Raw genomic sequence first — 22,184 nt, 5'->3', positions numbered from 1 at the left:
ATTTTGCTTGGCTATTGTATGAGGGAACCCATAAGAAATGTCAGGAGAATGGGTCAGCTATGCTTGACAGTAGAATATAAGAACACAGTATTCCCGTTTTCTCTTTGCTGGCTGTGATGAAAGTCTCATTTGCCACTTGAACATCAAAAGACATAAAAACGATCCCATCCAAACATACTATATTTCAGCATTTCAAGATTTTCACACAATTTATCTACGGAACCATTAATCAATTTACTAATGAATAGATTTGATTATTTTTACTCACACGCCACCAAAGAATAGCTCTTTACTTTAATAACTTATCATCACTATCGTTATCATATATATTTCTTCATACCATCGCCCCTCGGTGCTAAGAGGAAGGTGTGTATACTTGTGCATTTAAGTTCACATCTTCAGAGAAAGCACTTGTTTCTCTTAAAGGCATGACGAATGGTCCCACAATCTCAGGAAAATTCTTGGCACTGATTATGTAACTTTGAACACAATCAAGTCATTAAATGTCACTGGCTTTATTCTTATCAGGATGGTAAAGTCAGCATTCTCTAGCATTGTCCTCCTCCATTCCACCCTACTGTAACCTTTCCATATCAAAGTATGACGAGGTGTGAATCACGCGTAGTGACATTTTACGTTACAGACGTTAGAATCATTTACATTCAATATCTCTTAAAAGTCGCCAGACTGAATCCCATTATTTGATTTGACATAATATTTGTTTCTGAGTCGTGGAAGAAGAAAAGATAAATTCATGTCAAAGAAGCTGATGTCAACGACCCGAGTGGAGTTTTAGGGGGAAGCTATCCCATAAATGTCGCACCATTCTCCTTTATCTTTATAGGAGTTCTTATGTACTGTATGATTCCCCTTATACTGCGAGGTAAAAGAGAAGATTCGAGTGTACGTAGTATTCTATTCCATCTGCATTTCCTCGTACTGAACAGATATCCCCTCCACTATGTTAGTATATATACACGTTTTCTATGAACGTTCACGTCATCGACATGCTGGCCTGTGTGGCTGAGGAGGAGGAGAAGGAGGGTTTATGTTTGGGGTGGCCAGCTGATAATCACTCTCCTCCCCAGCTACTCTCTGACAGGTGGCAACGTTGCCTTCTTCTGGTGCAGATAAGTACTGTATAACATCCTGGTGGAAACATTTTCATCTGTGGCTGGTTAACTGCATTGTCATGGAATGTTTATGACTTTGGTACACAAATTCTCAAGAGTCAGAATTCTATGCTCAGGAGTGTACAGACTGTGCTAAATATTGTACATTGCAACTGCGTCTTACACATTTATGTGCATGTAAAGGAATTCAACCATTCACTGATTATTCACTGACAGTCGTTATTTCACCGTGTGAAGATTTCTCAAGGTTTTATAAACATGTTCTTCATTCAGCTACGATTTATGTCTGTTAGAAAAATGGTCTATAGTAAAATTAACATCGTATGTATAAAAGCAGTGTTTACGTATAGAAATACGTAAATGTATTCATATAGTCATATGGAGCAGGAAGACAAGATATATAAATAGAGGGAGAGAGAGAATCATTATATGAATGATAGTCATATATACATCATACGTGAAAGACTAGAGTCAGTAAATACAAAACCATTGAGCAAACCTTTCTTAACTACAGTCTAGGTGAACAGGTCATTACGACCCATCCATGGATATGTCGCCTTTGTCCAGGCATGGCACCCCGCAAACCCCACACTACTGACCACACCAACACCACCTTGGCAACAGTAATCTTACCCATCCAGCACAGCGCTTTGAGCACACACACACACACGCACACAGGCTGTAGACTTCTGTCTTTCCGGTGCCTTCTACCGAACCACTCATTTGTTACAGAAGCAGCTATTCACTCATAAGATACAGAATACAAGAACATGATGTATTCTATGTGCTTGCCTATTACCTTTACAGGATCTCTTCCTTTCTCTTCCGAACGGATAAACAAACGAGGCGATGTGGTGTGTGTGTGTGTGTGTGTGTGTGTGTAGCGAGGCTATGTAACATTGTCCCACGTTCTTTAAGATCCATCTCTTTGAGCGTTGATGGACGTCAGTGAGGATCATAGACGATTACAGTGCCCTCTCAGTGGTCAAGGACAACACACTGTTCCTGCCTCTTACACACACACACACATACACACACGTACACATACACATAGAGCGTAATCGGATCTTCATTACATATGGTTCCTTTAATTTCAGTATGACAGTTGAAACTTGTTGATTGCTCTTTGGTAGAATAACCTATTCCAGTAACGGAGATTACCACATGGCAACTGCTAGTCACATGCATAGGAAGACGCAAGCGGGATTTAGATACGTTGGAGTTTGGGCTAATATAGTTCTGCAAAAGAGATCGTCAAGTGCAATCATGGGCATAAGGAGCAACTTCATGTGTATCCTTGGCGGCGCAGCCTCAAAGGCTTGTTTTTCAAGTGATCGATCGTTACGTTTGCGGGACTGACAACACTAAATTTGTACTTCTCCAATTCAGAATGAGTGTCCTTGACTAAAAGTGAAGTCATTACAAAGTAAATAGTTGTATATAATCACTGTAACAGCAAGAAATGGTACGAACAAAGGACAAGTTGATGTCGTAAAAGAAAAAAAAAAAAAGGTAGTTGCTAGGGCGAGAGTAGCTGGGGACGAGAGCAACAGACAGCTCGGGAATCAGCTGGGCTGCTCACAACACGTCTGGCTAAAATACATGCCTGACCAGTTGCGCCCTTCTCAAAATGTGGACGGAATTCTCGCATGTTTGGACAGAAATTGACTTGATTGTGCAATGAGAATGCCCATCTAGGTGCATTGTACCCATGATCCGGAAATTACGGTGGTGAATTGCCAAAGTGTGCGGAAAAAACCCTTCCAAAATGACGCTCTAGCAAGTCTTTGTTCAGAGCTTCATCTGGGCGGTTACCATACCACCTCTCCGCGCAGTTTTGAAATTTAAAGTCTTCGTCGTTTCCCCATCAGCGCATCCATGAAGTAAAGCGTTGTGACGTGTGGAGAGGGAGGTTTACAACGTGGAAGCTTTGTAAGGCCCGTTGATACACAGGTAGGTTGTAATGTGACTGGTTGACTGTCGTCAGCTGATTCATGCCACATCAGGCGTACCAACCATCAGCTACTGTAGGTCTCGTTCAATGTATTTTCATGTGCATGACCTAACACCATACCATACAAGTTTAGTGATTTTTTGTTTTACATTGCCATAGTTTACTGACTTGGTTCAGTTGAGAATTGCTAGGGTTGGAGTGGAACGAGATCGTAACGAGTCAACTTTTAGTAGGTGGGTGGTTGGTAGTAGTGGATTTTGGTCGAATTGGAAAGGCTCGCTCATTGAGAGAAAGTGATTAGCTTAGCAATCGTTCAAACCGTTGCAAAAATAATAATATTTAGTTACAAGTGAACTGGGATGTCTGCTAAAAAGCCAGTTTAAAGTAGACAACTGAAAGTGTAAGAATTAGATTTTTCTGTTATCTGTGAACGTCAGGGCTCGTGTTGATTTTGTATAATTTTATGCTTTGTGAAAAAGCTTTGTTGTAACACTGTTATTTTAGGTGGTTAAAGTATCCTTATCATATGCTCTTCTATCGTAAGGACAGATATGAAACTGGAAAGATATATAGTGCAATTATTCGGTCATTTTTCAGTGCTGGAAAGTGGCTCAACATCTGCATCGTGCAGAATTATCTTCCCACGCGTTTGGCAAGGGAGGCATTGGCTGCCGAGTTTTTGATGTTTGGTTTGTTGCTCGTGAAGTTTTAGGTTTTCATGCCCTCTGGCTCAGTAAACACATCACTGTGTATGCTTTTGAATCTTTTGAAGTTCATCCGTGCAGGAGTAGTAGAGGTGGTAATTGCCTAAGTACCGTATATTTGTCTGCCATTACCGTATGTGCTTGCTTATCGACTTGTTACCCTTGTCTGTAGTTGATCGCCTTCTTAACCCTGTAGCATTTGTTCAAAGGACACGTATCCCATAATCTCTTATTCTTCCATGTTATTCCGTCTCGATAGGTTGTTATACTTGAAAGAGTTCTTTATATCTACGTCCCTACCTTTCTCCTTAGAGGCTTCCTCTTATTTTCTATAGAATATTTTTTGAATTACTTTGGTTCCTTTTTTATTACATTAAGGTATACCTTCAGATGGTTTCGGAGTGGTTTTTTTTTTTCGATCCTCATAGCTTGACCTGAGTCCTTGCAATTACTTTACGGATACCTGACAATGGTTTTGGAGGTCTTCTACCCCCCCCCACATTTGGGTCCGTGACGTCATCTTAGGTATATCAAACGATGGTTTGAAGGTCTTATACCCTCACAGCTGGGTCCCGTAATTTACTTATGATGGGTTCTGAAGTCTTCTTACCTCCACAGCTGGGTCTGGGACCTTACCTAACCAAACCTTATGTTACATATTACAATGGTTTTGAATTTTTTCCCTCCCACAGCTGGGTCTGGGACCTTACCTTTCCTTACGTAAACCCTACGATGGTATACTAACCTGCCTTGTTTACGTTTTTTTTTCTTTGAGTTCCTTCCTTTGCTCTTTTGTAATACTTGTGGCTTTTATTTCGTAAAAGAATTTTCCTATTCATATTTTTTTTCTGTTCTCTTTGCCTACTTTCCATGCTTTACTATTATATTTTGCTTGATATATATATTTTTTTTCCTCTTTTCACTTCCTGACTCCTTCCTACCCACTTCTTGTCACCTTCCTTCCCCCTCTTGTCACCTTCCCCCCTCCTTTTGTTGCCTTCTCTCCCTCTTGTTATTTTCCTTCCTTATTGTCACATTCCTTCCCTCTTTTCACTTTCCTTCCCTCTTTTGTTACATTCTCTCTCTCTCTCTCTCTCTCTCTCTCTCTCTCTCTCTCTCTCTCTCTCTCTCTCTCTCTCTCTCTCATTCCTTACCTTAGCTAACAACTTCATTACCTTTGTCACCTTTCTTCACTTGTCGACTGCTATTCCCCCAAGTCATCTTCCCTCCCCTTCTTTGTCACCTTCAGTCACCCCATTACCCCCCCCCCCACACGTCTCTTTGTCACCTTCCATTCCTTGTTTTTTTTACCTTCCATCCCTCTCTTATCACCTTCCATCCCTCTCCTGTCACCTTCCATCCCTCTCGTCACTTTCCATGCCTCTCTTGTCACCTTCCATCCCTCTCCTGTCATCTTCCATCCCTCTTTTGTCACCTTCCATGCCTCTCCCGTCACCTTCCATCCCTCTCTTCTCTCCTTCCATCCCTCTCTTGTCACCTTCCATGCCTCTCCTGTCACCTTCCATGCTTCTCCTGTCACCTTCCATCCCTCTCTTGTCACCTTCCATCCCTCTCTTGTCACCTTCCATCCCTCTCTTGTCACCTTCCATCCCTCTCTTGTCACCTTCCAAATCTCTCCTGTCATCTTCCATCCCTCTTTTCTCACCTTCCATCCCTCTCCTGTCACCTTCCATCCCTCTCTTCTCTCCTTCCATCCCTCTCTTGTCACCTTCCATGCCTCTCCTGTCACCTTCCATGCCTCTCCTGTCACCTTCCATCCCTCTCTTGTCACCTTCCATCCCTCTCTTGTCACCTTCCATCCCTCTCTTGTCACCTTCCATCCCTCTCTTGTCACCTTCCATGCCTCTCCTGTCACCTCCCATCCTTCTCCTGTCACCTTCCATCCCTCTCCTGTCACCCTCCATCCCTCTCTTATCACCTTCCATCCCTCTCCTGTCACCTTCCATCCTTCTCTCGTCACCTACCCTCCCTCTCATGTCACCTTATATCCTTCTTTCGTTACCTTCCATCCCTCTATCCGCCTTCTATCCTATGTGTTATAGCCCGTCCCTCTGTCCTCCTCCATCCCATGTGTTCTAGCCCGTCCCTCTGTCCTCCTCCATCCCATGTGTTCTAGCCCGTCCCTCTGTCCTCCTTCATCCCATGTGTTCTAGCCCGTCCCTCTGTCCTCCTCCATCCCAAGTGTTCTAGCCCGTCCCTCTGTCCTCCTCCATCCCATGTGTTCTAGCCCGTCCCTCTGTCCTCCTCCATCCCATGTGTTCTAGCCCGTCCCTCTGTCCTCCTCCATCCCATGTGTTCTAGCCCGTCCCTCTGTCCTCCTCCATCCATCCCATGTGTTCTAGCCCGTCCCTCTGTCCTCCTCCATCCATCCCATGTGTTCTAGCCAGTCCCTCTGTCCTCCTCCATCCCAAGTGTTCTAGCCCGTCCCTCTGTCCTCCTCCATCCCATGTGTTCTAGCCCGTCCCTCTGTCCTCCTCCATCCATCCCATGTGTTCTAGCCAGTCCCTCTGTCCTCCTCCATCCATCCCATGTGTTCTAGCCCGTCCCTGTGTCCTCCCCATCCATCCCATGCGTTCTAGCCCGTCCCTCTGTCCTCCTCCATCGCCAGTCCGTTCACCTCGTCTGCCTGTTCACCAGTCTCATTATGTTTGCCTCGTTTCTCATCATCATTTCCATCATTGTTCATATTTTTGCTCTGGTGTTGCCTTCATCTTTCTCGTGTTTGCAGTCTTTTCCTATTTTCTGTTTCACTTTTATTTTTTGTCTCATTATTTCGGAGTTGTTCGGCTGTGTTTGTTCATCTTCGTTTTATTGGTCTGTGTGTGTGTGTGTGTGTGTGTGTGTATGTGTGTTCCTTTTATTTTTACATACCTTTTCTTTTTCTTTGCGTGCTCCCTTGCGCTGTGTAACATTACGACTCTGTAATATCACACATATTGATATTGCTGTTGATAAAGTACGTTTCCGGTCTGTTTCATGATTGTCTATGTCTAACGTCTCTTTGTCCATGTTCAGTCTGTGTCGCTTCACGTTTCGCGTATGTCTGCCTTGTTGCCTTTTCTGTGTCTTTCTTTCCCTTCTCTCTTGTCACTGGTTGTTTTACCTTTTTTTGTGCTAGTGCTCCATCTGTGTTACTGTTCCATCTCAGCGTTACTGCTCCCTTTCTGTTACTTTTTCCTTTTTGTTTTTGCCTCCTTTTGGTGTTTCTGTTCACTCTTTGTGTTACTTTTCCTCGTCTGTGTTAGTGCCCCCTCTTTGTTATGCCGTCTCGGTGTTACTTTTTCCTCTGTTATTGCTCCTCTGTAACTGTTCCTTCTGTGTAACTGTTCCCTCTCTGTATAGCTTTCTTTCTGTTTCTGTTCCTTCTTTGTTACTTACTGTTCCCTCTCTGTATAACTTTCTGTTACTGTTCCTTCTGTGTTACTTACTGCTCCCTCTCTGTATCACTGCTTTCTTTGTGTTACTGCTACCTCTCTGAGTTACTGATCCCTCTGTGTTGCTGTATCCTTTGTGTTACTGCTACCTCTGTGTTGCTGTTCTCTTTGTGTTACTGCTTCCTCTGTGTTACCGTTCCTCGTGTTACTGCTCCCCTCTTTGTTACTGCTTTCTCTGTGTTCCTGTTCCCCTCTGTTCCAGTTCCTTGTGTTACTGTTCCGTCTGTGTTACTGTTTCCTCTCTTTGTTCCTATTCCCTCTGTGGTAATGGTCCCATTTTGTTTTTGTTCAGTGTGTTACTGTTGCCTCTCTGAGTTACTGTTCCTTTTGTGTTGCTGTTCCCTTTCTGTTGCTGTTCCCTATGTCTTACTGTTTTCATTGTGTTGTTCTCTCTGTGTTACTGTTCCTCCTGTGTCATTGTTCCCTCTATGGTGCTGTTCTTTGTGTCTCTGTTCCCTTTCTGTGTTGCTGTTCCCTCTGTGTTCTTGTTTCCTCTATGTTACTGTTCCCTTTTTGTTGCTGTTCCCTCTTGTGTTGCTGTTCCTTCTGTGTCACAGTTCACTCTCTGTGTTGCTGTTCCCTCTGTGATCATGTTCCCTTTATGTTATTGTTCCCTTTGTGTTGCTCTTTTGTTGCTGTTCTCTTTGTCCTACTATTCCATCTGTGTTTGTTTCCTCTGTGCTACTATTCCATCTGTGTTTCTGTTTCCTCTGTGCTACTATTCCATCTGTGTTTTTGTTTCCTCTGTGCTACTGTTCCATCTGTGTTTCTGTTTCCTCTGTGCTACTGTTCCATCTGTGTTTCTGTTCCCTCTGTGCTACTGTTCCATCTGTGTTTCAGTTCCCTCTGTGCTACTGTTCCATCTGTGTTGCTGTTCCCTCTGTGCTACTGTTCCCTCTGTGTTTCTGTTCCCTCTGTGCTACTGTTCCATCTGTGTTGCTGTTCCCTCTGTGCTACTGTTCCATCTGTGTTGCTGTTCCCTCTGTGCTACTGTTCCATCTGTGTTGCTGTTCCCTCTGTGCCACTGTTCCATCTGTGTTGCTGTTCCCTCTGTGCTACTATCCCATCTGTGTTGCTGTTCCCTTTGTGCTACTATTCCATCTGTGTTGCTGTTCCCTCTGTGCTACTATTCCATTTGTGTTTTTGTTCCCTCTGTGCTACTATTCCATTTGTGTTTCTGTTCCCTCTCTTTGTGTTGCTGTCTCCTCGCTGTTCCCCCTCTCCTTCTGTTTTATGTTACACAAAAGGGAGTTCAAACAGCACCAGACCTGTGGGTCTTAACGAGGCAGTGTATTATGCTCGTAGAAGAGAACAGAAACTCGTAGAAAAGTGTGGTTGCAGGAGAGAGACACACCGATGTTTTTAACCAAAGAATCTGTACATTTTGTCAAGTAGACATGTAAGGCAAATGATACCAGCCATGTATTTGTAGCGGAAATAGCTATCAGGTTTCTCTCTATACGTGTCTGCTTTCAGTTGCCATGATTAGCGAAGCATTCCGAGTGTTAGCAATCCTTTTTGTCAGGGAAAACAAAACCAACCAACGTATTTTGTCTGATTGGAGGTGAAGCGTTTGGCCAAGGGTTTGGTATCCGGTACTACGAATGAAATCGAACGAAATTGTTCTCAAGTAGCGTGTTATTTAGATCATCGTAGGCACTCATGATTTTGAATACCTGGATTTAGATCACCTCTTCACCTTCTCTTTTTCTAAGCTAAAGAGGTTTTTAAAGTCGTTGTTTAGTTGGCTCTCGTGGAGGACTTGTTTCTGCAGACGTTGAATGTCTGTTGTGGATTTTTATAATCCCAGCTGTGGGAACATCTGTGACGTTAAGCTTATTGTAATACAGGCCATGATCAGTATCATGAGTGTATATGAGAAAGAGAAGTGTCTCAAAGGCGATCCCTGTTGGCTCTCTCTCTCTCTCTCTCTCTCTCTGGTAATGTTCCCTCTGTGTTACTGTCCTCTCTCTGTCCCACTGTTACTGTACTCTATCTCTCTAGTGTTGTTCCTTTGTGTGTGTTCTGTTCTCTGTCTGTGTTGCTGTTCCTTGTGTTACTTTACCTTGTATGTTATTGTCCCCTGTCTGTGTTACTGTTCCCTCTGTGTATCTCTTTCCCCACTGTTGCTGTTTTCTCTTTCTCTCTCTCTATTACTCTCCTCCTCTCTGTCACCTGTTCCCCCCCCCTCTCTCTCTCTCTCTCTCTCTCTCTCTCTCTCTCTCTCTCTCTCTCTCTCTCTCTCTCTCTCTCTCTCTCTCTCTTACTGTTCCTTCACTCTTCTTGTTCCCTCCTTCTGTTCCTTATGCTTCTCTTTGTTATTGTCCCCTCCTTCTCTCTCACTCTCTTGTTCCTATAATATCTCTCTATGTGTTACTGTTCACTCTATTACTGTTACCTTACTCGTGTCTGTTACTGGTCACTCTGTTACTGTAACTTTGCTCTCTTTGTGTTACTGGCTCGTCTTACTTTAATAGTGTTCTCTCGTTCTGTGTTATAGTTCCCTCTTTGTCTGTGTTACAGTGTAACTTACCCCCCCCCACGAAAAAAATATATATATATATGATCAGACAGTCAAAAATATACGAGAGTCCGTCAAAAATTGAGGAAAACGTGTGAAAGATGATTACTCGTTGTGATGCCTGCAGAAATAAGACACGCACGTGGAGCACCTACACAAATTCAAAAGAAAACTTTGGTCTTTGGCTGAGGTCAATCCCAGAGGAACATTGTATTGGTAACTGTTTTTTTTTTTAAGACGCGTGGCAGCGGATGCGGACTCAGTCGTCGTGGCAAAATGTTTAGACTTGCGTGTTGTTAGTAGGTAGGTCCTCTTGTGCTACTGTTCCTTCTCTTTCAGTGTCACTGTTCCCCTCTCTTGTGTTCCGTTTCTCTCTCTCTCTCTCTCTCTCTCTCTCTCTCTCTCTCTCTCTCTCTCTCTCTCTCTCTCTCTCTCTCTCTCTCTCTCTCTCTCTCTGTGTGTGTGTGTGTGTGTGTGTGTGTGTGTGCTCCCTTTCCGGGTCATTTGCCTCAATTGTCCGTGTCGTGTTTGATCTCTTTGTTGTTGTTGTTGTTGTTGCTGTTGCTATGATAGATCCATTCCTCTGTCTGTTTTCTTTTACATGATTGTCATTGTCCCTCTTTTACATCTGATCCTTTTTCGAGAGGAAAATGTGTGTAATGTTATTTTCTTCCCATTTTCTGTGTGCTAGCTTGCACTTTGGTTCCCTCGCCTTTAATCAACCCGTCCGTTTTTACGTGTATCACCTTTATAGTGTCAGCCCTCAGTATATTGCTTCAGAACTTTGCATTCTGTGCACAGGAATTGCATTCTGTCTTCTACAATGAACCCATTATATAATTTTCTAAAACTCGTTCACATCAGACTTATTTCCTGTCTTTTGATTTTTCCCTTGAGGGACTCGAAGGGTGTGCTAGATGGAGCTCATAAATAGGTTAAGAATATTGTAATAGGTATGTCCACTTACGCTGTGGTGGCCCCCTACTCGCCACGCCACAAGTCTAGCCACAAGTTTAGGTCTTCCGCCGCGGAGCGATCCGGGCAGCGCTCGCTTTGTTGTAATCGCCGGGAGGATTGTGCGCTGGTAATCGTGCCTGCTGGGCCGTTTCCAAGCCCGTTTTTTATTGCCATGGTCTTCAAGGTCTGTGTTAAGTCCTGCTGTTGCTCGTTGTATGTTCAGCACAGTGGGGCTGTACCTCAAAGTGAGCCAAGGTTCTCATCATCATCATCATCACCACCACCATCCCATCGGCCAAATATAATCGTTGGATTCGTGTAGGACGTAATCGTGTGTTGGAGAATGGCTTCCGAGTCACGACCGTGCTCAGCGTGATAGGGGGAAAACTTTTATATTTCCCTCTCGATCGATTATAGACTCAGCAGTTCGACGTCGAGCTTTGCAAATGGAACAGATGAATAAGTATAGGTCTGAAGACCGGAATTATTTATGAACACCTTCACGAACGTTTAAAATGGTGTCGAATACATCATTAACAAAAGAAAATTCGAGATTCGTATTCTTGCAATTACGTTGCATATACACAGGGCAAAAATGATTGCTACAGATTGTCATTTTGGTTACCACTATACACCGCAGATTTACGTCATCAAGACGTCTTAAAGCAGGACGGTGCGACTGATGGGCATTATAACGTAGTCTGCGAATATTTAGGGTAAACTACGTAATATTAATGATAATTATAATAATGTGATAGTAATGATAACGATAATGATGATAATGGTATAATTGGTACTCTTCATAAGAGAATGAATGAGGCATGGTTATCTGTACGAGCTCCTAGTGAATTAAGGTAGTGGTTCGTAACTGTTAACTCTGGGGTCCATTATGTAGAAAATGGAAAGTGCCTCGGCCGCCATACTGAGCACGAAATTGTATACATATTCATTTCTAGTCTGAGCCAAGCTGTAAGATATTAACATGAAACAGGTTAGTACCGAACTTTATATATATATATATATATATATATATATATATATATATATATATATATATATATATATATTATATATATATATATATATATATATATATATATATATATATATATATATATATATATATATATATATATATACACACACACACACACACAAGAGGTTGTTTAGTAAAGCGCAATCGGTTTCTTTTTTTAATTCATGCATATGTTTGGGCTAGGTTACGGGGAAAAATGATACCACGTAAGCCATAGACCTTGTTATTTATTGTGTGTTGTTGTGCTAAACGCATGAAGAGTTATCCACTGTTCATTTATTTAAAATGAAACATGTAAGACAAGAGATCGAGGATTGTAAACTTGGTGTTGGATGCGAGTTGGTGTAATGAATAACCCTCGCCATATATACTCAACACGCTGACCTTCCGCAACTATAAGGGTTAATATTCCTGGCTTTGTGAGGACTCTGGGAATTTCCATAGTTGTATGAGTATGACCATAGCTTTTGTGGTTAGGGTAATGGATTTTCCATGTGTATGTTGAAGACATGGTGTATCTTGTGTGTAACTGGAATATTCCCTCCCACCTGTATGATGTGGGCATAGAATATTCCGTGCATATACGGTGAAGCTGAATATTTCTGTCCTTATGGTGAAGATATTGAACCTGGCCAGAGATTTGATTAACGAGCTATTTACTCACGTTCCCGATATGCGAGCTAAGCGGCAAGCATGCTTAGTTTAACATAAAAAAAAAAAGAAAATTCCAAAGTATTTATAGTTACGTCAAACGCAATCGGGAATTTTCTTCCATAAACGACTAAGTTTAGATTTAAGTTTATGGAAAAATGTTCTCGATCGCGCTATTCGACCGACGTGTACAATGACTGGCGTCTTGTAAACAAAAGCACGGGACGCTAATCCAATAGCAATTTTATCATTGTGTGTGTGTGTGTGTGTGTGTGTGTGTGTGTGTGTGTGTGTGATATCCAACCTAAGTACTGGACTGTCAGTTGCAACCATCAGAACTGGCTGTCATGTTTGGGAGGATGGTATCTTCTATTTGAGGAATTAGAAATCCTATAAGCACGAGAGGACAACACCCCTCACCCCACTCCCACCCAACCCTTGGACAGTGATGGCTTGGCATTTGACCTGACCCAATACTGTTAAAAGGTCGGGGCTGAAGGCCAGTTCAGTGTATACCCCAAGGGTCATACCGTCGTGCCAAAGGGTCGTGGCTAGGATCCTTCAGGGCGTCATTGTTAAGTTATAACCAACCAACAAATAAAAAAAAAAAGAAGGGGAGACTTGAACTAAAGCCTTCACGTGTGCCAGGTAATGGTGAGGCCATACATAGAATTGTTTCATGTATGGCTCTCCAGGAATCCCATCACTGTACTTGAGGGATTAACCTACAGACTGTGAGACATGACCGGGCCATGGTGAAGTGCACCATTACTACTCCCTTGATGGTGGTTTTTCTGGGCATAATGGTGTGAAGTCAGACTGTGCCGCCAGATTATTACGCACGAAATATATTTGCCTCTGATCGTTTTGTCTTTGAGGTGGTTAATAAAGTTTTACGAATTGCGCTGTGGGTAAAAGTAGGATAAATAGAACTTCTTCGTAAATCTGCTGTCTATATTGATGGCCAAAATGACTCTCTGTGATTATTATTTTACCCCAGTGTATGCACTGTCATTGCCAGTTGAGAATATGAATATTTTGTATTCAAATGTATATACTCGATACCCATTGTTATTGTTCATATATGATTAGCGTGTGCTGATTTTGCCACCATAATTATTTCTGCAGGAGAATGTTGATGTAGGTTCGAGAAATACAGATTCATTCAGGTTTCATCTACTGGTGGTTTGGGAAGTTAATATTTTCGTCGAAATGAAAGTTGGTCCCAGTTATGATACGACGTACGTACAAGTATCTTAAAATGAATTGTGCTCGAGGCCATTGCCCATGTTTGAGCCTTTACCGGGACGCTGTCGCACACGTCAAACCTCCAGCGTCGCCTGAAGCTGGCAATGATCGGGTGTTGCTACGGGCCTTCATACCCGCCTCACCTCCCCTCACCTCTCCACACCTCCCGCCGTCCCTCCCTCCTGCAGACAGGCCAGTGCTCCCACACGACTCCGTTCTTCTTTCCTCTTTCTCTCATTCTCTCCTTATCACAAGGAATATTATCTTTGTCATATATATATATATATATATATATATATATATATATATATATATATATATATATATATATATATATATATATGATATTGCTTTTCACTAAATTTCTCTAAATAGAATGCCATTATTATGCGGAATTCACATTTTGTAGTTGAATTCATTATTCCCTGACGTTACCTTCAGAATGCAATTAACGTTCGGAGTTCCCCCAATGAGAACGCGCGTCTTGACGGTGAGTTCGTTCAAGCAGAATTTTCATTGGAGGTAGTGGTGGTCATCGTCCAGTGGATAACTCACACGCTTATGTCGTTCGGAGGCCTGAACAATAAGGCCAACCTAGTCAAGGATCTTTTTCGTTCAGGTGGACTTTACCAGGTGAGTGTGGACAATAGCCCGTTACGGCCCTTACCGTGTCACGCGGTAAGGTCGGCATTGGCGTGTGTGTGTGTGTGTGTGTGTTGGATGTGTGACTCAGCGGACGGCAACAAAGGCAAGTCATTTCCTAACCACCTTAAAACTACCGCCTGGGGCTGGAAGGTTGCGCCTCCTGCTGTCTCGCTCCGTATGTTTCCTCCTCCTCCTCCTCCGAGGGTCTGGTCTGGTGGTCGCCCGTAACGGCCGCTGAGCAAGACGGTACGACACTTCACCTACTAACGATGGTCTGGCCTTTTGACATGGACACGTGAGGGCCAAAAGGTCTTTATAAAAGGGCCAGGTCATTTAAAAGGTCCGTCGTCCCTGCCTGTCGTATCATCGTGTGCGAGGGGTGCATAGAATTGCATTATGAATGATAAAGGTATGCATGGTAAGTCATTATTAGTGCATTATAAGACCAGTGAGTTTATGAGTGTATAGAGTCTTGGGACTTCCTCATAGATCCTGGATCCAGACGTGTTCGTCTATCGTACCGTCGGAGCGTGCATTGTCTATCGTACCGTCAGAGGGTGCAGTGTGTGTGTGTGTGTGTGTGTGTGTGTGTGTCACGTAGGCATAGTTGTGTTGCGGGTTCGCACCCACTGCCATTTGCCAGGCGGTGTTGTCATGTTGCCAGATTTCTCCACTGGTGCCATATCAACTCAAGTATGTCTCAAATTTCTTTTTTTCTTTCTTTTTTTTCAACTTCACAATGCCTGTTGGGTAAATATCACGTATGATTATATTGCTTTGATGATGATTTACGTAAACTACCGAATCTTTAATCGGTCATGCACTGTCTGGTGGGGGGAGGGAACATTTGCTAGTTAAGTCCTGGCCTTGTTTTGCCCCCTGTAACTACAGCGCTCTCTCACAGGCTATTGTTTTTATGCCTGCGTTGCCAGGTCGGATTTATTGCTACTTTACGTCATGGTGGCACCGGATTTTCAGAAAACCTTCAAGTATATATTTAGATGTGTGTACACGCTAGGTTTATGGCTGCCTAACAGGCACCCTATGGAAGTTAATAGGTTAGAAATGATATATATATATATATATATATATATATATATATATATATATATATATATATATATATATATATAATTATCGGCCCTTCATATGAGGCAGAAATATTGCATGACTACTAGTTAAGGGAAGTGGGATGAGGAGGGGGAGGGGGGGGGGGGGGGGGGTAAAAGGCACCTGTTCTCTTGGGCGACCAGTAGACTCCCCCACATCCCTCCACCCGTCCCCTTCTCTCCCTCCCCCGGCCCGTCTAAAGCCCACACTGTATTACGTAAGCGCTTCCCTCCTCTCACCCTCAGCTTGTGCAGGCGCGTCAACCCTCCTCTCCTCCTCCCATCTCATCTCCTCTCCTTTGCATCCTCAGCTCCCCTTCGCTTGCCCCTTCTATCTTATCTTCTGCTACCCCGGTATCCCTTCCTGTGACACCATTGTTACCAGCTCTTATCGCACCTCCTCTACCACATTCTGTTAAGGTGGTGGGCAGCCCCTGGCCAGGGTGGTATATTGCCGCTACGACCCCGCTTGCGCGTCGGGATGGCTAGTGACGGCTGCGCGGTGGGGCAGAAATTCAGTGGTTGTTAAGTTATACTCCTTTTGACCCGGGTAGCTATGTTGTCTGTCTGCTTCACCCACACTTTGGGCTGCTGGCATATACGGTCTACAAACAAGAGTCTCTCTCTATCTCACCCATGACAACACATGACTCGTTCTTCGTAACAGTAAATGATCCTACGGTAAGCTCTACGCGCTAGCCTTGCCATTTAGCAAGATCAGGTTGTAAGGGACTCGTGAGTGAGGAAGCGAGCAAGCAAGTGTCACACCTCTGCAAGTTTCCCCCCACCCGACCACCACCAACCCCTCTCCTTCTACCACCACAACCTCCTCACCTCACACTACCGCTACCCCTTCCCCACCACCACGCACACCCCCCTTCAACCCCCCTACCCCATGATCCTACCCGTTACCCCCCTCCCTCGCATCTTGAACCCTCTGGACGTCCCCACGCTGCCAGAAGTACGGTTCATTTGATAACTGTTTACGGTTAATCCATGTAGTCCTGTCGTCATGTCATTATTCATTTTACGTAATCAAGACTGTTAACCGGCCGATAAGATAACAGACACTTGGTTTCATCTTTTTTTTTTATATCTGTGTACCGTGTAACCTTTATCCTGGAGTCAGAATCCGTCACGCGTGATTATTGCTCGCGTTTTATGTAGGTGAAAAGACGGAAAGTGTGCATGCACGGGGAGGCGAGACGGGCATGCGAATCCTACACAGAGCCTGCCTCCCTCCCTCCCATCCACGAACGTGCTTATTCTTGGCTTAAACTGATTCCTCTCTCCTACCACCACCACCACCACCACCTTCCCCAACCCGACACCATCACCACCACCACCTCCCCCAACCCGACACCTCCACCACGTCCACCACGGTGACCCCCCCTCCCCCGGGACATCACCACCACCACCTCCACCACCACGGTGACCCCACCGTGACATCACCACCACCACCACCCTTTGGCTTCATCCATCACCGCTTTTTCCCCCAGTATCACCATCTCCTCCTTCACCTCCACCTCCCTCTCCCCTCCTGCCACTATCTGGACGCCCCCTCCTCCTCCTCCTCCTCCTGCTCCTCCTCCTCCTCCTCTAGCCGCATCCTCCCCCACCCACCCACATTACCACTCGTCCAGCCGTAGCATCCACCTCATGCTCAAACTCCGGTCTTCGTTTTCCTTCTCTGGCTTCTCCTCCTCCTCCTGATTCTCTTCGCTCTTCCTCATCTTCTCCGCCTCGCACATGTGTACCGAGTCTCTGCTGCATCTCCAGCCGTGCCCTCCACCGCTGCCCATCACCAGCAGTCTCCACGCTTCACCAACATTAGGCTGGAGTATATACCCTCTTCCTCCTCCTCCTCCTCCCATTCAATATCCCCCTCACCCTCCTCCCATCTTTGGAGTCCCCCCCCTCCCTCCCTCCGTAGCCAGGCGGGCGCTTCGCTGGAGTCGAACTCTTGACCTCTGGCTAGCCACTTGGCAACGTCGCCAGGTCTGCTTAATATGTTGACGTAATGGTGGTGGTGGTGGGGGGGGGGGGGGGGAAGCGTGCTCGTCGTCTCGCGTGTCATTATTGTAGAGGTCGTAGGAGGTCGTAAGTGACTGGAAGAGTGGAAGGCGATCCTTGAAGGGGGGGGGGGGAGGGGTCGTAAGAAGCGTGACACTTACTTACGTCCCCTCAAGGTACGTGTTCACAACACGTAATATTCAGTTGTCAGAGACTTGGGGGGAAAAAGGCGTTTACGTAGGCTTTGGAGGGTCGCGGCCTCAAACAACCTGGTTCATCAGAGGAGCAGTCACAAGGATAACACACACACACACACACACACACACACACACACACACACACGAAGGCTGTCTGTATAACTGCTAAAAGTAGTTAAGGCATAAAGCCAAATCCTAATTACCGATCAGAACGACCTACTTGTCAACACCGCAAGGATGCAGTTCAGGCTCAACCCCTCGTGTACGACGCTACGATCCTGACGTATGATGATGGCCTCCTTGCCCTTTATAGCCAGGTCACCATACCCAAGGGTCGTGCCCTTGTATTCAAGGGTCGTACCGTCGTTTCTAAAGGTCGCATAGTTGTACTTAGGGGAAATACAGTCGTACTTCAAGTACTGTCGTATTCAAGAGTTTAGGTTTGTACCATCGTTCTCAAGGGTCGTACCGTCGTATCCACAGGTCGCACTTTGGGGTAGCACAGTCGTACTTCAGGGTCGTACGGACGTCTCTTAAGGTTAATTACCTTCGTGCTCATCGGGTTACGACCTTCCGGTGCTCAAGATGATGACGATGAGAGACTGCACGAAATCATCAAAATACGTGATTCCTTAAGTTGCGTCTCCAAAGAACGACGACTCCCTCCCTCCTTGCGTCTCCCACCCCATTACGACGGAAGAGCGAGCCAGTCGCAACACTTCTCCTGGTCTCCCCCCCCCACCCACCCCCTCCTCATCACCTGACCCTCATGAATGGTGGTCGCCTCCAACCCCCATTCATCTCTCTACCATTAACCCCCTGAAGTACTGCTCCCTGAGCCCCATGAATGGTGGTCGCCTCCAACCCCCATTCATCTCACTACCATTAACCCCCTGAAGTACTGCCCCCCCCCAGCCCCATGAATGGTGGTCGCCTCCAACCCCCATTCATCACTACCATTAACCCCCTGAAGTACTGCCCCGCCCCTCAAGCCCCATGGATGGTGGTCGCTTCCAACCCCCCATTCATCTCACTACCATTAACCCCCTGAAGTACTACTGCTCCCCAGTCAAGACACATCGGTCGACCCCTCCGTACCAGCTACGACCCCTCAGTCGCTAACCACACCTGCTCGCGCCTGGAGGACGTGTGTGACGACGCAGATTTTTCTTCTTTCAGCTGGCCACCTCCCCTCCTGTATTTGTATCCTCAGCTTGGCACACCGCTCTCCTCTTCCCCCCCCCTCCCCCCACCACCACCTGTTTGGGTGTCCTCACAGCTGGCTCTGCACATCACCCGTGTTGGTGTCCTCAGCTGGTATCAACCCCACCATCTTTTTCTTGCCCTTCTATCTCTTCGGAAATGTTAATTGACCTTGATGAATGTCTGTTTTATGATTGTTAACCTGTTTGCTGCGATTGGATATCATGATTGGAATGTGAGGGTTATGCGATTGTTTGCTGTGATTGGATATAATGATTGGAATATGATGGTTATGAGATTCAGCCTCGTCACAGACCACAGGGTCGAGAGTACTGGCGGTGAGAGAGAGAGAGAGAGAGAGAGAGAGAGAGAGAGAGAGAGAGAGAGAGAGAGAGAGAGAGAGAGTTACCTTCAAGGCTTCGAGAAGCTGGAACCTCAGGAGAGACCCGTGGGTTCGAGGGTCTTTGTAAACCCACTAACGGATGGAACAGATGTGCGTCGAACGTCGAGCGAGGCTGTCAGTCTATTCCGTCTTCGAGTGAGGCTGTCAGTCTCAACTTGGACTCCAGTTTAGGCTGTCAGTCTCTACTTGGACTCCAGGCGAGCCTGTCAGTCATTGCTCAGACTCCAGGTGAGGCTCTCAGTCTCTACTAAGACTCCAGGCGAGGCTCTCAGTCTCTACTAAGACTCCAGGTGAGGCTGTCAATCTCTATGTCGAAATCCATTTTCTTTTTCTTCACCTTTGTCACCCAGTGTGACTCCAGCCCAGTACATTGTTGTCTTTCTCGGGCGGCCGGGAAGGTTGGCGCATATTATAGGGTTCGTAGGGACTGATGGCTGGCCTGGGGCTGGGGGAGTGCGGGAGAGCACTTAGCACAGGTGTATGGTGGAAGTGGGTTGTTGGGGCAAGTAAGATGTTTGGGGCAGTGGGTTTGTTGGGGGGGAAGTAGGTTGTTGGGGCACTGAGTCTTGTTGGGGAAAGGGGGGGAAGTGGGTTATTAGGGCAACGTATTATTTTTTTTTTGAGTGGGGGGGCAGTGGGTTGTTGGGGGGAGTAGGTTGTTGGGGCAGTGGGTTGTTGGGGGGAGTAGGTTGTTGGGGCACTGAGTCTTCTTGGGGAAAGGGGGGGAAGTGGGTTATTAGGGCAACGTGTTATATTTTTTTTTGAGGGGTGGGTGGGAGCAGTGGGTTGTTTATTGGGCAATAGGTTGTTGGGGCAGTAGGTTGTAAGGCAGTTGGTAGTTAGGTTAGTGGGTTGTATTAGGCAATGAGGTGCTTGGTAGTTGGGGTAATGGCTTGTTCGTGCTCGGGGATCTTTGGTCGCTGGGTTGTAGCGGCGCTGGCTAGAGAACACATTGATCCACAAGCCTTAAGGGAGTTAGTGGAAAGTAAAGAGGTAATGGACGTCGTAATGATGTGGCGTCGTAACGATGCGACGTCGTAACGGTGCGACGTCGTAATAGGCGACGTAACGGTGTATGGTCGTAATGGTGTGGCGTCGTAACGTTGTGGCGTCGTAATAGGCGACGCAATGGTGTGGGGTCGTAATGGTGTGGCGTCGAAATGGTGTGGCGTCGTAACGGTGTGGCGTCGTAACGGTGTGGCGTCGTAATAGGCGACGTAACGGTGTAGGGTCGTAATGGTGTGGCGTCGTAACGTTGTGGCGTCGTAATAGGCGACGCAATGGTGTGGGGTCGAAATGGTGTGGCGTCGTAATGGTGTGGCGTCGTAATGGTGTGGCGTCCTAACGGCGTGACGTCGTAATGATGTGGCATCGTAACAGTGCGACGTCGTAATAGTGAGGCAACGTAAGGGTGTGACGTCATAGCGGTGCGACGTCGTAATAGTGAGGCAACGTAAGGGTGTGGCGTCATAACGGCGTGACGTAATGATGTGGCATCGTAACGGTGCGACGTCGTAATAGTGAAGCAACTAAGGGTGTGACGTCATAACGGCGTGACGTCGTAATGATGTGGCATCGTAACAGGTGCGACGTCGTAATAGTGAGGCAACGTTACGGTGTGACGCCGTAATGCTGTGGCGTCGCAACGATGTGACGTCATAAAAGCGTAGCGTCGTAACGGTTTGGCGTTGTAAAAAGTGAGGGATATGAACTGTGTGACGTCGCATCGGTGTAGCGTATTAGTGAGGTGTCGTAACGGTGTGACGTCGTAACGGTGTGGCGTCGTAAGCGAAGCGTCGCAGCGGTGTGGCATCGTGATCTAATGAGGTGCCGTAACGGTGTGACGTCGTAAGAGTAACGCCTCGCATCAGTAAGGTGTCGTAAGGGTAAACAAGACTTGTAAGTCTCAACATAGTAGTATGGGGAAGGAGTTCGTGGGACACTCTCTCTCTCTCTCTCTCTCTCTCTCTCTCTCTCTCTCTCTCTCTCTCTCCCATCTAATATCTCTTCAGTATAACAACTTTTTTTTTCTTACAATCATGATGTCTGCATTCACAAGTGTCGTGACGTAGCGTACGTGGCTAGTATAGAAGTGCTTCTTGACTGTATTTATCCCCAGTTAGTGTCGTGCTTGCTTGCTTGCTTGCTTCCTCATGACCCCCGACTGCTCTGTCTTGGCCTCGATCGAAAAGAACTGCTCTTTGTCAACACCGTCAAAAAAACGGGTTAAGACACTCCTTTGAAGGTTGTCTCCAGTTAGGTTCTCTCCAGTTGACCGTTTAGTCTTTACTCTTGTCTGAACCTCTTACTGGAAACCAGTCTTTATTATCAATCTGGCACCATCTCTGTTGGCCCTTCTTGAGAACATTCTCTGTTTTCAAGTGCGGTGATGTCACTTGAGTAGCATAATCTGGTTTGGCTTCGCGATCGCTGTGAACGGTTTTGCGATCGTGATATCTGCCAGCAGACAATGTCTCCTTCGTAATTCTGGCACGGGGTGGGGTGAGGTGGGGTGGGTTGGAGGCGGTTGGTTCTAGTAATTCTTCAACGGGGTGGGGTGGGATGGGTTGGGGGCGGTTGGCTCTATTGATGGCTTATAATAGACGGAGATTGGACGAGGAAGTCAGTCCAATCGGTTTCGAATCTTTTATTGACCCAGGCTTACAGGAAGACAGAGTTCGAAGTCCTTCTGACAAAGATGTTCCTACAGCTCATTTTTCTGGTCGCTGATATTCGTATTTACCCGGGTCGAATTATCATGAACCATGTATCAGCCCTAGACTTTGTCGTTGGTCTAGGTCCTCTTACATGTTGATGCAGTCGTTCTTTTTTGCTTTCCCTCATGACTACGGCATGATCCGTCAACTTGTTCAGGTCTTGGCACCGGTCCATTTGGCGAGTCACGTACGTGGAGATCAAGAAGAGCAATGGTTCCAGCAGAGAACCCTTCGGCGC

The 22,184-nt window shown here is 45.8% G+C and overlaps 1 protein-coding gene across 4 annotated transcripts in view; it reads left to right on the top strand.

Annotated features, from left to right (window-relative positions):
* Positions 1-2,441: 2,441 nt before the first annotated feature.
* The window catches only part of atos (atos homolog atossa), a 271,964-nt gene continuing 252,221 nt past the window's right edge, over positions 2,442-22,184 (top strand). For 2 of the 4 annotated variants that reach the window (XM_071656665.1, XM_071656663.1), the window contains exon 1: positions 2,442-3,086. The gene's annotated coding sequence lies outside the window, so the exon portion shown is untranslated. The remainder of the gene's footprint in view (positions 3,087-22,184) is intronic. The other 2 variants (XR_011712024.1, XM_071656662.1) reach the window with 1 other exon arrangement.

The sequence above is a fragment of the Panulirus ornatus genome, chromosome 63, assembly GCF_036320965.1.
Source record: "Panulirus ornatus isolate Po-2019 chromosome 63, ASM3632096v1, whole genome shotgun sequence".
Taxonomy (NCBI): Eukaryota; Metazoa; Arthropoda; class Malacostraca; order Decapoda; family Palinuridae; genus Panulirus; species Panulirus ornatus.
The sequence above is the reverse complement of the archived record's forward strand: the minus strand, read 5'-3'. Positions and strand labels throughout refer to the sequence as shown.